We start from the raw sequence: 18336 nt of genomic DNA, 5'->3' as shown, positions 1-18336 counted from the left end.
TCTTAGCACAAAAGATAGAATAAACTTTTATACAGACTATATAAAGAACAGCTACAATGTAATATCAAGAAACAAAGAAAAGAAACAAAAACATGATCTAAATAGCTACTTCAAAGCTATATGAATGGTTCATGACTTGTATCACCAGTCATTGATTAATACAAACTGAAGGTTCAATGAACTATCACTTCATATTCACTGAACCGGCTAAAATAAAATACACAGACAATAACAAGGTAGGTGAGGGATGAAAGACCTGCAATGCTCACACATAGCTTATGGGTATATAACAGAGTTGGAGATTTTCTTTAAATGGTAGAATGTAATTTCAACTTGATTCAGCAAACAGACTGTCAGAAATCTCAGAGAAGTTATGAATTATGTTCATAGGAAATTTCTATAAGCAAATGGTTATAGTAGCTTTATTCATAATAGTCCCAAATGGGGAAGAAGCAGAAAGTCCCTCAGATCAGAGGTAGATAAATAAAATGTGGTGTACAGTGGACTAGTGCTACACAATGATGATGATGATGATGATGATGATGATGATGATGATAAAGAAATGCTGAGTCATGCTCTGAAGTGGATGAACCCCCAAAACAGGCCCAGCAAACAAAGATATGGTTTTTAAAAAAGACTCTGGCATTCAACTTAAGAAATGCTTAGGAGCCGGGCAGTGGTGGCGCACGCCTTTAATCCCAGCACTCGGGAGGCAGAGCCAGGCGGATCTCTGTGAGTTCGAGGCCAGCCTGGGCTACCAAGTGAGTCCCAGGAAAGGCGCAAAGCTACACAGAGAAACCCTGTCTCAAAAAATAAAAAAAATAAAATAAAATAAAAAAATGCCAGGCAGTGGTGGCGCACACCTTTAATCCCAGCACTCGGGAGGCAGAGCCAGGCGGATCTCTGTGAGTTCGAGGCCAGCCTGGGCTACAGAGTGAGTTCCAGGAAAGGTGCCAAAGCTACACAGAGAAACCCTGTCTAGAAACCCCCCCCCCCAAAAAAAAAGAAATGCTTAGGAAGGTAAACATTTACAGTTGGTGTAAATTACAGTTTACAACATTTAGTTGTCTGGTGCTTGGATAGAAAAGGGACTTCAGATAAGAATAGACAGTCTTTGTGAGCTGAAATAAATGCCCTGAAATTGTGTTTGTTCTAACATATAGTAATGGTTATACAGTTCTACATACCTGGTAAAAGCCCGTATTCTAACAACATTAGGTTGTATACCTAAAATGGGTGAAATAATTGAAGTGTGTGGCTCAGTGGCAAAGCCTACACAGAATACAAAAATCCCTGGTTACAACTGGCAGCACCAAAAAGGTCAAAGAATGAAGGCAAAAATGTATGGGATCTAAATTTCAATAAAGCCATTTTTTAATCCAATGAGCAACAATATGTGTCTTCTAAATATACACATATTTATTTGATACTTATAGGAGGCTTTCAAAAATATATTTAACATATTTTGTTGTATAATATGTACATACACACATATGTGTAACATTAGAAACTCTATGTTAATTTGTGCTGTTTTTATTTGTGTCTCTAACAATCTTTGGTCTTCTCTATTGAACCTGAAAATCATAAAATGAGCAAAACAATACAAAAATCTAAAACCATATCTGACAACTAGGCCATGAATCAAACTTTTCTCAGTATCAAAACGAAGGCAGAAGTGAATTTATTTTAGAGGCTTACTATAAATTCTAATCCACAAATTCTTTCCACAACACTTTTGTACTCATCAAAAATACTCTATTTTCATTCACTAACTTCCTAGGAAGTTAATGTATTTTTTCTAATTCTTAAAAAACCAAGTATTTATGTCAGTAATTATAGGGTTTCTTTTTTATGTATTGGGTTGTACAATTAGTTTTACTTTTAAAAGAAAGGGTGGGGGTTATATTTCCAATGATAGGTAGTACAAAAAGATTAAACTCAACATTTTCACTAGTGAGCTAATAGAAAACAACTTGGGCTAAAAAGAATACCTTATTAGAATACTATTAAGGCTGCCACGAAGGCAGTAGACAAATGTCACGTCTATTCCTTTATCTATTATTTCATAATGTATTAGTCAGGGTTCCCTTAAATGAACAGACTCAAATAAAATTAATATATATATAATATATATATATAATGATTATTGGAGTGGCTTATGAGCTTTGATCTCAGTAATCTAGATGGCCATCTCCTAGTGGAAAGGTCAAGAATCTAGGAGTTGTTTAGTCTACAAGAATGGAAGTCTCAATAGTTCCGATCTGGTGCTGGAGTGCCAGAGGCTGCTTAGAGAACTACTGGTCTTCAGTCTACATTGGAATCGTGAAGGAATGGGTTCTAATAATAGTGAAAAATGCCTCTGCAACAGGTTAGAAGAACTTGCCAGCAATAGTGAGGGCAAACAAACAAAAAAGCAAAACTTCCTTCTTCCATGTGTAGAAGTGGCTCAGATTTAAGGTGACTAAATCTGACTAATTCTCCCCACCTCAGATAATCCAATCAAGAAAATACCTCACAGCCATGCCCAGCTGCTTGGCTATTAGCTCATTACAAATGTAGTAAGCTGACTGCTAAGATCACATAGGTACCTGGGCTGTTCTTTGCACTTCCTCTTTCCCCTTGCAAACTCGAGGACCAGAATCTCTGTATCTATGTTGGATTGTGAAATGACTGAGAAAGTAAGCCACGCACGGCAAAGCAATGAGGTAGAAGCTAGGGTTCTAGAAACTAATGAATAGTACAGTCACTCACCCCCACCCAGGATCCATGGAGGACTGGTTCCTGCCAACCCATAGACACCTCCATCTCTAGGTTCTCATGTTTTTATATAAAGTAGTGTAGAGTTTGCATATAACCCATGTACATACTCTATTACTTTAGATCATTCCCAGTTTACTTATAACCCCAATGCAATGCAAGGCTACCTAAGTAGTTGTTATATTGTACTGTTCAGAGAGTAATAAAAGGGGAAAATATCTGTAGATAGAATATTTCTGAATATTTTTATTGGCAATTGGTTGAATGAAGGAATGAATATCTGTGGATTTGAATGGGTAACTGTTCTATTTTTTGGAAACACTGTATCTGGATATTTTGAACACAAAAAATAAAAGCCTGTATTGCTATGTTCTTGTCTTAAAATTAAATAATCCAGAGATGTGAGTGGTTCAAAGGGAGGAATTTGTAGATACAAAGACTCCAAGAAGAGAAACTACTTGGTATCTAGAAGATGGCCCGGTAAGTGGAAGAAGAGGAGCAGAGGCAAGCAGGGACTAATGGGGAGTCAGGTGATATAGGTTCTGGCAGTTCATAAGGATTTTAAGGTATTTTACAATTTTATCTATTATGATATGCTTGCTATCATTCATAGGCTGGTCTCAAATTCTTAGAATCAAATAACCTGGCTTATGTATACTCTAAAAGAATCTCTTTATAGATGATAACTCAATGCTATCATTTACAAATCTTCACATAAACCAGATGTGGTAGCATACATCTTTAATTCTAGCACTCAGAAAACAGAGGCAGACAGATCCCTGAGTTTGGGGCCACCCTGGGCTACATAAAGAGATACTGTCTCCAAAAGCCAATAAAAATAAAAATAAAAATTGTTGTATACGTTTATATTTATTACAATTAACCTCTGAACTTACATATATATATATATATATATATATATATATATATAAAATATTCTACATGACAACATACTTTATTGAAAAGTATTACAGTTACCTTTATTGGCTGGCATTAACTATATTTAAAAATTCATAGTTATTTTACAATAACCTGTCTGAATGAAGAGTATACTTGGGGCTCTTGCAAAGTAGCCTAATTTGGTTCCCAGCACCCACATTGGGGTGCTCACAATCACCTGTAACTCCAGCTCCAGGTGAATCTGATGCCCCTGACCTCTGTGGGCACATGTGCTCATGAGTACATATCCATACCTACACAAAGACACACAATTTAAAAATAATTTAAAAAATTTAAATAATGTGTTAACATAAAGGGTTTGTTTGGTCTATAGAGGCACTACTAAACAGAGATGAAATAGTGTTTGATCGGCTCAGAGACCTCTGTGATTCCTCCTTTGGGTTTTACTAGTGTGGAGGTGACTATAACTAAATCACTTATCTTATATCCTATCAAAGTATTCATCTCCATGTATTTAGTGAAAATTGACTACTTAGCATAGAACTCCTACCAAAGAACAATCATCTTGTGAATGGTTTCTATTATTATTAATCCCAACTACCAGTGTTTGAGATTCTTAACCATAGTTTTAACATTGGACTAGAAAACTATGAAAGTTCCAGATACTAAAGACATTTTTTCATAGGGAGAGACAGATAATACAAATGTCTGTCTTGGATGAAAGAGCTCTCAGTGACATTCACTCTTCTTTACTATGACATCGGGAAGTGCCTATGTAGAGAATGTGAGTGTCTCTTAGGAGTATCCCATATGGAACCAGTTAATTATCACTTTGATTCATACCTTAATTTCTTAAGACATTAGTTCTTATCAGTTGGCAACCATGAATTTAATTAGCCCAAGTACACTTAAAAGATCATTTTCTGGACTTACATTGGTGAGGCCCAGCCTTATACCTAGATTGATTTGTAAGTTGTATCAAGTACAAAGTACTTCTGATTAGTCAGCAACTCATCATTAAGCAACTGATTTAGACATCAAAACAAATGTTTTCTGTTCTGTTGAAGATAGACATCAGCATTTAAAATTATGGGGGTAAGCTAGGGGTGGAACTAACTTGATAGAGTGCTTGCCCAGTGTGAGTTCAATCTCCAGCACCAGTGTGGTGGTACAAACCCAAGATACCATCACTTGGGGGATAGAGGTAGAAAGATCAAGAGTTCAAGGTCATCTTGGGTTAGACTGCATGTTTGAGGTCAGCCTGGAATACATGAGACAATGGATCAAGAAACACAGACCAGGCTGGTGAGATGGCTCAGTGGGCAAACATGCTTGCTGCCAAGCCTGGAGACCTGAGTTCAATCCCTGGGAACCTCATGATGAAAGTAGAAAACCAACTCCTGCAAGTTTTATGGCTTCCACAGGCTTGCCATGTGTGCTCTGTGAGGTAGAAATCTGGTCTGGGCCATAGGCTGTAGTGGATGGCATAGAGGCAGGCACAGCACTGGCACCTATGTGAAGGAACATACCAAAGCAGGCCTGGCACACATGCCAAGGTGAAGGACCACATGTAGACACTGTACAACCACCCAGTTTTCTTTTATTTGCTTTTATACTTCCTTTATTTAATACATAATATAACTCCAGGTTTTTGGATCAAGTTCGTCATGCCCAGTTCTCTCTCTCTCTCTCTCTCTCTCTCTCTCTCTCTCTCTCTCTCTCTCTCTCTCTCTCTTTCCTTTTTTAAGATAGACTTCCCTAAAGAGCACAGATTATCCTGGGATTAGAGGTCTCCCTGTCCCAGATCCCTAGCCCCATCCCTACCCAAGACACCTAGACATCCCCTACACTCAACTCCACTGAGCCCACCAACTCCACTCATCCCCTCTGCAGTTACCTTCTCTAACCAGATACCAGTCTCGTGCCAACTACACCCATCCTCACGATCTGAAGACTGCTCCTCTCCAGGGAGGGTTTCTAGACTCACACCAGCAGCTTTTCCCATCCCTGTGGCCTGCCCAAGGAACACATATGTCCCTCTTACCTTCCCAAGCCCCTTTCTGTGTGTCACTTCAGATAGGGAGGCTCAATTTGAGCCACTAACCCCATCCACCCCTACCAAGTACCCTTGTCCCACCCCTAGCTGGGAAGTTTAGATTCCCACCTCAACTTCACCCACTCACATTTAACTCCCCATTGCTGTAACTGGAGGACTGACTGCCCTACTTTGTGAACAGACCCTAGGCCCACACTAGCAACTTCACCCACCCCCTGAAACTGGCCAGAGCACTACATGTCCTACACCTCCCTGCTGCTTCCCTTCCACCTGTCTCCTCTTCAGGAACGGAATCTCAGTCTCCTAATGCCAACTCTGTCAACGCCTGTCACCTGAGGTAAAGTCCTAAGCACCTCTCCCAGACAACTGAAGACTGACTGTGAGAATCAGATAGCATTTTATGTACAAAAGTTGTGCAACATTAAAAACTGGAAAGACTATGAAAGAATGAAGGAAATGAAAGATGGAAGGCTCAACACTGGCCCACAATGTCTGTTCCTCAGGGAGGAAGAAGGTAGTGTTTGTTACAGGAAATGCCAAGAAGGTTCAGGTCATTTGGATTCTAGGAGGTAAGCTTCCTTGTACTTTGGTGGCATAAAAAAAAAAAAAAAAATTGAGTACCAGGGATGAAACTGGATGAAAGTTTCATGCAGAAATATGGTGAGGCAGCTTGTCAGGGGCAGGGAGAGGGTACCTGTCTGTGTTTCCAGTCTCTCATTGGGGCTCTGGCACAGCCATATCTGAATGGAGTGGCAGGAGTCATAAAGCCAGCACAGCTGCTTGACAGAGATCGAGCAAAGCTGAGCCACATGATGGCTGCCATGCCACCTTAGTTTTTTATCTCTACCTGTTGCATGCATGAAGGACTTTTAATATTTCTATAATTTGGGGATATTGGATTGATGGAAATTTTCTTATGAATTATTTATGACTTCTCCCAGGAATGCTGCTTCTAAGCTTCCCCAGGACAGTCCTGAACATATGATTCCTCCCACCTCTGCTTTTAGGAAGATATCCTTATCTACTTGAAGATCTTCCTTATACCTTGGAGGTTGTGACACACATAAAGAAGCCAGAGGTCTCTTTATGAGGCTATAAGACATTTTTGAAACATCTGTCCCTATACTTACACAGGAACAAAATATTCAAAACAAAGAAAACTTAAAAAGGTCAACAAGATTCGGTGGGCTAGAGGAGTCAGTCATAGTTCAGATAACAAACCTCTTCCCACTATACACTCAGACAATTACGTGGTATATATCTCTGCCCTACACAGAGACATATTGATGAGCAAAGTATGGAGTGGAAAGATGATAAAAGAATGAGACATTAGGACTTTCTTAGAAAAAAATAGCACATGCAGAGTCACGGTAATTTCATATGATCAGAGAACAACAGAATGCCAGAATTTGAATAGTAACTGCAGCAGCTTTAGCCTGAGGATTTTTCTTGGGCACTCTGGCCATTAAGAGTTAATAATACACTGCTTGTGACATGGCAAAATGCCAGAGATAGCTTGAAGTTCTTTTTTTTTTTTTTTTTTTTTTTTGGTCTAGCATCCTTGAAGCAACTAAAGCTAACAGCCTGAAAACAGGCTGTCATATGCCTCTAGATTCTTAAAAATTGGGTTATGGGGTTAATGGGTAAGAATGATAACTCTGTTTTTTAATGATGTCAAAACTTGAGGGGAAATTATTGGAAATGATAACTCTGTTCTGTCATAGTTTATTAATGATGACCAAAAGATGAGCAAAAGGAAGTGAAACACATGTCCAAAAACAAAAGAAATGATATGATGTATGTTTTGGAACATCATGAATGTATCCCTGCTTACTAAATTTTGTATAAATGAAGAAGTACTTTGGCTGCTAGTCAGTCAGGCTGCAAGATTTTCCTGACTACCATGGCCAGGCTCACTTCCATCCCTGGCTGACTCCTTACATCCTCTACTGGGACTTGTCCTACTGAGGATGGCTTCTGTCACAGCAGGACAAGCCATGCAAAGATATGCTTCTTCTCTGTCCATCTCCCCTAAAATGAAACTAAGAAGTGTCCCGTGTCTGACTCCTCCCATTGCTGCTCTTGCATCCACCGATCTTCAGATCCTGCCCTCATCTGGAGCTGGACTCTAGCAGGGCTCCCTGGCCCCCTAGGTAAAGTGATTTTTGGAGAAGAGAAAGCCTGATTTCTACCACTTCTCAGCTGGCTTTGAGGACACATCAGCCACACACTCTGTACATTTGCTCCCAGCACTGAAGCTGAGTCAGCTGGTGCACCTGTCCAGAGGCCAAAGCTTGAGTCAGATTATGGCACCACTAAGCATTCAGAACTTTGACTGACATCCTTGCATTCAACCTGATGACTATGAGCAAATGGATGCAGGGATGCCTAAGGCCTAGAAGAATACAATTTCTCACCACTTCTGGTTTCTCACCCAAAACTCCCTATTGGGCAAGTACACCTGCATGTATTTCTCTGGATTTCCCCTTGCACATGGTACCAAGAATCTTCATTAATCAGGTCTAGAAGAAGAGTTGACTCTGTTTAGAGGAACTCTAACAAGTTAGCACTGGTCTCTTGCCCTTGGGAACTCAGAGATTGCTCTTTACTCTCTCGGCCTGGGATCTGTTAGGTATTAGAGCAGATCTTGGCAGGTTTAAAAGTTTGGGGAAGAAATACACAACAGCTTTTGATGTTTTTAGAGTACAGCAAATGAAAATTCTAAAAGGCTCTTATTTCAAAAATAAATAATAGATGTGTCAGGTGGGGGTCAACATTTAGACAAAATGACAGTAGAATTTCATTTCTCATGGGGAAAAAGAAGGCTTTCATAATAACTGATAGAGAATAAATTGTCGACTTTGGTCAGCAATCACATAAGTGATACGTAATACAGCACTATTGTGGTATCCACAAGCACAAGTTAAAGTCAGAGCAAGAACAGCCAGCCATACTTCTAAGCCAGCTGCCAAAAGTACCAGTGGTGAGTTACAGTTTCTTAAAAGAAAAAGCAATGTTCACTCTAATAGAATTAATCACAGGAAGGTTTACAATAATTAAACTCATTTTAACACTTTTACATTAGATAATGTTTTCTGGGGATACAGTTCAGTAGTAGAATGTCTCCCAAATATATCTACAGCCCCATGTTCAATTCCCAGCACCATACACAGACACACAGGCACAGAAACATGTACATAAGCTGTTTAAAGAGGTTTTTTACTTGTTGTTTGTTTGTGTTTTTTAGTAGAATTTGATATCTCATACATGAGACTATCTGGTTTTTAGAAGACTGAAGCAGAAGGATCAAAAGTTCCAGGTCAGCCTAGGATTTACAGGAAGAGGGAGTGAGCAATTTCACATGGAAAATTAAGTAATTGATTTGGAGTTTTATAGTTGAAATCTCACAAGTTTGAAGAAAATAATGAGTGAGTGCTGTGCAACAATTTCCTCTGAGATATACCTCTATCTTAGAATGAAACTCACTAAGACACACGATGTTCTCCAGGTAGGTGAAACCTTCTATCCTGCAGGAAAGCCCATTAAGCTTAGGAAGTAAACAATTCATAGACTTAAGGAAGTTCCTGAAACCAACTAGACGCAAGGCCCCTCCTCCTATAGCATATATAAGCATTAAAAATTGCAAGAGATACTCTCAGATCAGCCAGACCACCTGAAAGAGTCAGAGACCAGTCAACCTGCTTAGAAGGCTCCCATATAAACTGAGCCACCTAGAAGAGGCTCAGAACAACTGAACTAACAGGAAAGGCTACTTACTCTCTGACATGTTGAGCTATCTTTAGGTTATACAGTGCTCTCTAGGTTCCCAGATTTCATGAGCTGTCATATATGTTAGGTGAGATTTTGGTGAAATGGCTCTCTTTCAGTCATGTCTGCCCTGTAAGTAACCCCTCATCCTCAGCAAAACTCAATGGTTCACCAAGTTGAACATTGGTGATATCTTTGTTCTATCATCAGCTCTTAATCTGGAGGTGAGTAGCCATTTGTTCACTTCTCTTCAGGAATAGTGTCATATAGTTGTAGGACATTGAGAACTAAAATTAACCATATTTATAATTTAGTTTTAATTGATTAGTTAATTTGTTCATTTATTTTAAGGTAGTCTTTGGCCCAGACTAACCATGGAGAATCTTGAACTCCTGATCTTCCTGCCTCTACCTCCTAAATATGGGGATTACAAGTGTGTGCCACCACATTGGTATGATTTCCATTATACTGGTTATTTGAGGACTGGAAAAGGCTTGATTTTAAGTTAGAAAATGGGAGTACCCTAGAGTGTAGAGAAAAAAAAAATCAATTATCAGGGCAGGTTTGTCTGAGACCATTTTCCTTAGCAAGCCCTGTTTCAAGGTCTTTGGTATGCATCTAGAGGTGGTATCATCAGGTAACTGGTAAGGAAGGTCACCGTGTATAAAATGACTGGCAAATTTTGTGCTAAATACCTACTTTTCTTCTGTAATCTGGAATCTGACCCACTAGGCATAGCATGTCTACATGGAAGTCCCCAACACAATCCTGCTCCCAGTTGGGCATAGCATTGTATAATGTAATCCTAGTTCTTGAGAGGTTGAAGCAGAATGGTTGAGAGTTCTTAGCCAGCCAGAACTATGCAATGAGGCCCTGTCTCAAAGAACACCCAAAAGTCTTGATCCTCAGGTCTCGAGTGGACTTCTTGGTCAAAGTATTACACACAAGTTTCATTTTCATTGCTGGAGGGAGACTGTGTCACGTGATTCTCCCCCACTCCTGGGAAAGAAAGAGCTGAGAAAACCTCAGAGATTCTTCCAGATTCTGCTAATATAAATCACCTCACTGACACTTTGTGGGATGACTCATTCCTAGCAGGCTTGAGGCCCAGCCAAGTAAAAAAGATACTTTCTGAGAGCCAGCCTGGGTCTGCCTAAGGACCTTAGCAACAGCAGCTGAAACATGATCTGGGGATGACCTGGATAGCCATGTCACACCAGCAGATGCATATTCATCAGACCTCCCCCCAGGGATGGGTAGAGGGTATATAAGGCTTGCCTCTAACTGAATAAACTGAGCTTGTTGTTGCCACATTCTTCTGGAGTCTGTGTCATTGACTCTGTGCCTACTTGGCACCCTCCCCCAAAGGGAAAAACAGCAAAGAACCCTGCTACATGTGGTGCCAAAACCTGGGAAATTTGGTATTTGAACAGGGTCTGTTTGTCTCCCTTTACTCATGTGCGGCACTGGTTGAACAGCCCCCTTGAGTGGTATATTTCGGTGAGTAGGCCCCTCTACGTTGGTTGTATAAATTCAGTCCCTTCAGCAGGTAAATGCTGGGACCCCCCACTTTCTCCTTTCTGTTTGTCTTGTTTGTGAGTCTGTCTATACAGTAGGGTGGCATATACTTTTGTTCAGACTTGTCTGTTGTTTCCATATAAGGGCTGGACCCTCAGGAAACAGAGCCACAGTCACTGTTGTTTATCCCACCTTCTATCACTATGGGAAATTTCCTCCTTCACCATAAAGAGGACCCTACTGGAGCCCTTAAGCCCCTCCTAACCAGCCAGGGGCTCTGGGCTACACTATCAGAACTAGAAAGGTTTTGGGTGGAGGCTGTGAAGCTTGCTCCATGGATCTCTTCAGAGAACATATGGGAACCTGATCTTTGGATGAGAGTTCTGTCCCTGGCCAGAAAAAAAGGAAGTGGCCTCAGGAGTAACTCTCCAGTTGTTTTTTATGCTCATTTTGTTGACTATAATTGCTGGCCTAAAGTCATCCTCTAGTGAGTGCAGTGGGTAGCCATTCCAGCTTGGTTCTGGAAGTTCCAACCCCCATTGAGACTCTGGCAACTGTCACACCTACGAGGCGGGGCGAGTGGAGGCACCTGGGGACTCGAGAGCTGGATGGGCCAGCGCTCTCTCTGTGCGCTCTCTCTGTGCGCTCTCTCGGTGCTGGGACGCTGACCGGTGGAGATTGACTGTGCAGAGCTCCGGAGAACACCGCTGGACTGCGTTACGCCTTCCCCAGACTCTGCGACCTACCCATTACTTAATTTGTGAGTTACGCCATTAAATAAATATCCTTTTAACTACGTGGAGTGGCCAAAATAATTTCACCAATAAGTGAGGAGGTCATTAAGGCCCACAACAAGCACTGTCAGAAACAATGTAACACCAACTTACCTATTGCCTTCATTCCATCCATGACTGATATTTCCTCTGCCTCTGCTGGCAAGGAGAGGCCTGAGAATAGGCGTAAAGTGAAGGAAAGGGATGGAAAGAGAGAGGAAATTATAGCAGCAGCATCTAAGCCTATACCAGCAGCCCCTCTCTCTACTCCCCCCATGCCTCGAGTGGCTACCCCCTCATTGCAGTATCCACAGAGTGATTGGCCTGGATGTCTACCTGCTGAGATAGCTCCTCCGAATACCTCCCAGCCTGTTCCACATGTGGTGCCAGTTAATGTGGGCCCCAATGTGGCTAACCAGCCATGAATATCTACCCCTCTTGCAGACCTGCCTTTGGTCCGTAAGGCTGCTAATGAATCAGGTCCTGACTCATCATATTTTGAGCAAGTCCTACAGCAATGGGCAATGCATTTATAGACTTATTATAACTGGCACCATTTGATGAAGAATGTGTTGGAGCCTATGGTCTTCCTTAATTGGCAAGCTGCTTATGATGACCAGGCCAAGGCTCAGGCTCATTTTAATATACAGTTCAACATTGCTATTTCTCTTGAGATGCTCATGGGCTGAGGACCATATGTTAACCCTGTCACACAAGCCCAAATTGGACAACACACTTATTTACTTGCCTTGGGAGACACCATTACCCTTGGTGCATTGAAGGGATCCCATTACCCTTCAGTGGCAGCACTCTGATCCCCTATTAACCTGCGGGAGAGGGTATGCTTGCATTTTTCCCCAGAATACCACCACACCAATATGGATACCCTCCAGAGATGTTCATCTGGCAACAGATCAAGAGACTTTGGACAAAGAAGAAGCTTCAGAAGTGTAATGTGTGATTTGCCCTGCTACTGTGGTATTAGTAAAGGTCATTTCATCACTGGCATATGACCCTCGATATAAAGTAATTGCCTCACTGCCTACAAGGTCACTAATGCATCACCAGAAAGACTTCGATTGGTGCAATAAAAATGACTAGGGTCCCATCCATGTCCTTGAGATTCAAATTTTTACTAATCCTTCTCTTGTTTAAATATCTTCTTCAACAGGTTCACCAACAGAAGGCAGCCACAAAGGCAATCCTATAGGTTTTATTGGCTCTCAGATACCTAGATTATTGGCTCACTGAGATACAGAAGGCTACTGCCTAAAGTCCACTACCCAGACAGCTCTCCAGGATTGGTGTTCTTCCAGGGCTGGTAGTCAATGACAGATACGAGTTTGTTTGGCAAGCCAATCTAAGACAGGCACAATCTATTATGCTGAGCTCTCCTGAGGTGGGGTCAACAAGGTTGGGGCAATGTACCCTAGCTCCCACTGAGCATGTCCTGTAAAATAATAAAAAGGGTGATTATATGGGATGACTCATCCCTAGCTGGCTTGAGGCCCAGCCAAGTAAAAAAAAAGATACTTTCTGAGAGCCAGCCTGGGTCTGCCTAAGGACCTTAGCAACAGCAGCTGAAACATGATCTGGGAGATGACCTGGACCAATGAGAGACAGCCATGTCACACCAGCAGATGCATATTCATCAGACCTCCCCCCAGGGTGGGTTGGAGGGTATATAAGGCTTGCCTCTAACTGAATAAACTGAGCTTGTTGTTTCCACATTCTTCCAGAGTCTGTGTGTCATTGACTCTGTGCCTACTTGGCCCCCTCCCCCAAAGGGAACAACAGCAAGGACCCTGCTACAACACTTAACAAAGAATGAACTATGGTATGCTGAGTCCTATGAAGCTTCAGAGAAACTCTAAACATGGAGGGGGAATAGGAGGTCGAACTTATTAAGGAAATATTGACCATTTTTAACTCCCCAGCACCCTCTAAGGTATTTGGAAATGCTGAGTTAACTGAGTAAAATGTCACTGGACAATTCCTTAGAAGTGAAAACTAAAACTTGCAAGACTTACACAGGGAGCAAAAACATTAGTAAACTAGAGTTTCAGGCTTAAGGGCAATACAGTATTTGTTTGTTTGTTTTTTGTCTTTTCATTATGTGCAGTTTAATCCAAGATACTTAGCTTGATATTGTCTATGGGACCAAGTGTTTTCAGCTTCGCTTTTGTTAACTGCATGTTTCAGCTTAAGCGTCTCGCATTCTATTTCACCGGTGATTCTAACCTCTTCACACCTGTATGCCATCTGTAATTAGGTTCACAGTGCAAATCTCATTTTCATATACATACACACTTCCTTTTTTAATTTAAAGCAGGTCTGGAGAAACGGCTTGGTGATTAAGAACACTTGCTCTTCTTGAGGGGAACCTAGGTTCAGTTCTAAATACCCACCTAGTCACTCAACAACCATCTGTAGCCATCTGTTCCAGGGGATCTAACACCAATGTCTTAGGGTTTCTATTGCTGTGGAGAGACACCATGACCATGACAACTCTTATAAAGGAAAGCATTTAATTGGGGGTGGCTTACAGTTCAGAGGTTTAGTCAATTATTATCATGGCGGGAAGCATGGCAGCATGCAGGCAGACTTGGTACTGGAGAAGGAGCTGAAAGTTCTACATCTGGATCAGCAGGCAGCAGGAAAAGAGCGACACTGGGCCTGGCTTGAGCATCTGAAACCTCAAAGCTCCACCCTCAGTGACACATTTCCTCCACCAAGGCCACACCTACCCCATAAGGCCATACCTCCTAATAGTGCCACTCCCTCTGAGCCTATCTGTGTGGGCTATTTTCATTCAAAGCACCACGTTCCACTCCCTGGTCCCCATAGGCTTGTAGCCATAACATAATGCAGAAATGCAGTCAGGACAACTTCAAGAGTCCCCGTAGTCTGTCAGTCTGAACTTTGTTAAAAGTCCAACGTTCAAAATCTTTCCTGAGACCCATGCAATCTCTTCACTGTTATCCCCCATAAAATACAAATCAAAAAGCAGATCACATGCAGATCACATTCCAACATACAATGGCACAGAATATACATTACTGTCCCAAAATGGAGGAAAGGGACCATAGTGAGGAAACGTTGGACCAAAACAACACTGAAAACCAGCTGAGTAAATTCCAAACTCTGAATTTCCATTATCTAATGTCAGAGCACTCTTTAGGTCCAAACTCCTTCAAGTTTTGTTGACTGCAACACGGTTTTTTCTCGTGGGCCGCTTCCACTAGTGTTAGCAGCTTTTCTCAGCAGGTATCCCACAGCTCTGGCATCTCTAACATTGTGAGGTCTCCAAGGCCATCCTGGCTTCACCTTCTGGCCTCTCTAGGTCTCCATGAAGGAATACCTATGGCACATGCCTGTCTTCAGCTGCTTCCCTTAGTCACAGAGGGAAATTCCATAATTCCTGTCTTGTATCCTTGAATAAAGCCAGAACCATGTAGCAGAAGCCGCCAAGTTCTGCTGCTTCCTGTGGCTGGAACATGGCGCCTTCATTCAACTACATCTTTACAAGCTTTCTGTTTTCAGTGGTTTCCTTCACTGCCTAAGCTTGGCTGTTCTGAAACTCACTCTATAGACCAGGCTGGTCTTGAACTCAGAGATCTGCTGGCCTCTGCCTTCTGAGTGCTGAGATTAAAGGTGTGCACCACCACACCAGGCCCTAAGCTTTTCTTTAATTCCTTTTTACAAGTTAGAAGCTTTTAGCTGGATGAGGTTTTGCTCTGAGGTCACCACTCCCTTTATTCCACTAAAGCATCAGACTTTTAAAAAATCTGTTTACACTCCTTGGTGCTCCATTTCTCTTTCAACGGCACATTTTATATTTTTCCTTGCTCATCTTGCTCCTTTTCATTATAGATCTGCATATGACTGGCCATTAATAGCCACACAACATAGTCAATGCTAGGTTGTTTTAAAATGTCCTCTGCTAAAGGTGCTAATCCATAGTTCTTGAATTTAGCTTCAGGCGGATAAGAGCAAAAGGCAGCTATATTCTTCACCAAAATATGACAAGAACAGTCTCTAGTATACATACTAATATTCTTCTCCGCTGAAACTTCCTGAGCTTGCCTCCCACACTTCAAACCACCCTCAGCACTACTGTCTTCCATGTTTTACTAGTATTAAGCCCCACTTAAAGTGTTCAACTGCTTTTCTAATCCAAAATCCCAAAGTCCACATTCCTCCAAGCAAAAGCATGGTTAGGTTTATGACAGTAATACCCCACTCCTGGTACCAACCTCTGTCTTAGTTAGAGTTTCTATTGCTGGGAAGAGATACCATGACCACAGCAACTCTTTTTCCCAAGACAGGGTTTCTCTGTGTAGCTTTGGTTGTCCTGGAACTCACTCTCTAGACCAGGCTGGCCTTGAACTCACAGAGATCCACCTGCCTCTGTCTCCTGACTGCTGGGATTAGAGGCATGTGCCACCACCGCCCAGCTTTTTTTTTTTTTTTTTTTTTTTTTTTTTTTTTTTTTTTTTTTTTTTTTTTTTTTTTTTTTTTTACCATGGCAACTCTTATAAAGAAAAACATTTAACTGGAGCTGGTTTGCAGGTTCAGAAGTCCATTAATGTCATGGTGGGAAGTATGGTGGCATGCAAGCAGACATGATGCTGGAGAAGTAGTTGAAAGTTCTACACTTGGATCAGTAGATGGCAAGAAGAGAAAGTCACATTGGGTCTAGTGTGAGCATCTGAAACCTAGCCCCAGGAACATACTTCCTCTACCAAAACAACACCTACTCCAACACACCTCCTAATAGTGCCACTCACTATGAGTCTATGGGGCCATTTTCATGCAAACTACCAAAACAGCATCTGGCTTCTCTGTGCATTAGATATGCACGTGGTACACTTTGGAAGCAGGTAAAACACTCACACAGATTAAGTAAAAATAAATAAAACTTTGTGCTGAAGAGATGCCTTAGCATTTAAAATCACTTGTTCTTACAGATGACCCAGGTTCAGATTCCAGCACCCACATGGATTATCACAATCATCTATTAACTCCAGTTTCAGGGAACCCAATGCCCTCTTCTGCCTCCATGGGCACTAGGCATTCACATGGTACACAGACATACCTGCAAACAAAACACTTAAACACATAAATAAATCTTAAAAAAATATTTAAGTGTATATCCAAGTGAAAAGTATATGTTTGAATTGGCCACAGATGCCAGGAGAGGGTGCCCAGCCTCACCTCCACCCCCTAAAAAATAAAATATTTAAATGCTCAATATTAGCTGTTACGTTTGTAGTCTTCAGTCGTTGAACAGTCTCTCACAAAATGGGGCTTAGGGAGTGTATACTGAATAGATGAGAACAGAATGAATGTTTGCTTTGACTCTCTGAACTAGATGAGAGATGGCAAATTAATGATAAATGCACAAATTATTGAAAAGTTACTATTAACAAGACAAAATGTAAAAATTCTGGACTAGCTAATCATAAATCTAACAGGGGAACTGTTTAAACCTTAGAAAGTACTCACTCAATTTTTTTTTTGTGACATGAAGTTGAAAATTCTGAGACCTTGGTTCTCTAGGACTTTAGACTAGGACTGTGAGAAGCAGATGTTACTATATCTACCATAGGCAGAAGCGTAGCAAAGTTCTAAAGGTGGGTCAAAGAAAACTTTTCCATGAAACTTAACCAACTTCTACATTATACAATTACTCCCATTCATGTCTAGCACAAAATTTGGTTTCTTCCATAGGCCTTTGGCTGTTGCCACCATTTCATAACAATTTTTTTCTTACTGTCTAACCTGTGCCTTTATTGTCTTGCACTTCTGCCTTCTCATTGGCTCTAAACTCAGTCACATCACTGCCTGTCTATACAGACCTCCAGGTCTCTATGGTTGGTACTGGGATTAAAAGTGTGTGTCTCGACGACGGGCAGTGGTGGCGCACACCTTTAATCCCAGCACTTGGGAGGCAGAGGCAGGCGGATCTCTGTGAGTTCGAGGCCAGCCTGGGCTACCAAGTGAGTTCCAGGAAAGACGCAAAGCTACACAGAGAAACCCTGTCTCGAAAAACCAAAAAAAAAAAAAAAAAAAAAAAAAAAAAAAAAAAAAAAAAGTGTGTGTCTCTTTCCTTGTTCTCCCTCTCTGTTCTTAATCCAGCTGGGATCTCCCGCTCCCCTAAGCTCTTTTTCCCCCAAACCTTGCCCTTCATTAGCCCCCTCACATCCAGTTTGCTAGTGTAGACCTCATCCATTTCTCTGTCATTGGGCAATCCCTATGTCTTTCTTAGGGTCCTCTTTACTAGGTAGCCTCCATGGAGTTGTGAATAGCAGTCTAGTCATCCTTTGTTTTACATCTAGTATCCACCTATGAGTGAGTATATACCATGTTTGTCTTTCTGAGTCTAGGTTACCTCACTCAGGATGATTTTTTCTAGATCCATCCATTTGCCTGCAAACCTCATGATATCATTGCTTTTCTCTGCTGAATAGTACTCCACTGTGTATATGTACCACATTTTATTTATTCATTCTTCAGTTGAAGGGCATCTAGGTTGTTTCCAGGTTCTGGCTATTACAAACA

The 18336-nt window shown here is 41.4% G+C and overlaps 1 protein-coding gene across 2 annotated transcripts in view; it reads right to left on the bottom strand.

Moving 5' to 3' along the window:
* Window positions 1–18336, bottom strand: part of LOC114710927 (broad substrate specificity ATP-binding cassette transporter ABCG2) — a 123212-nt gene that overhangs the window by 83066 nt on the left and 21810 nt on the right. Inside the window, exon 2 of one of the 2 annotated variants that reach the window (XM_028895237.2) lies at window positions 11887–11946. The exons of the other annotated variant lie outside the window; for it this stretch is intronic. The gene's annotated coding sequence lies outside the window, so the exon portion shown is untranslated. The remainder of the gene's footprint in view (window positions 1–11886; window positions 11947–18336) is intronic. 2 annotated transcript variants of the gene reach the window in all.

Source organism: Peromyscus leucopus, chromosome 3 (genome assembly GCF_004664715.2).
Source record: "Peromyscus leucopus breed LL Stock chromosome 3, UCI_PerLeu_2.1, whole genome shotgun sequence".
NCBI lineage: Eukaryota > Metazoa > Chordata > Mammalia > Rodentia > Cricetidae > Peromyscus > Peromyscus leucopus.
Note: the sequence above shows the minus strand (reverse complement) of the source record. Positions and strands in the feature narration are given on the sequence as shown.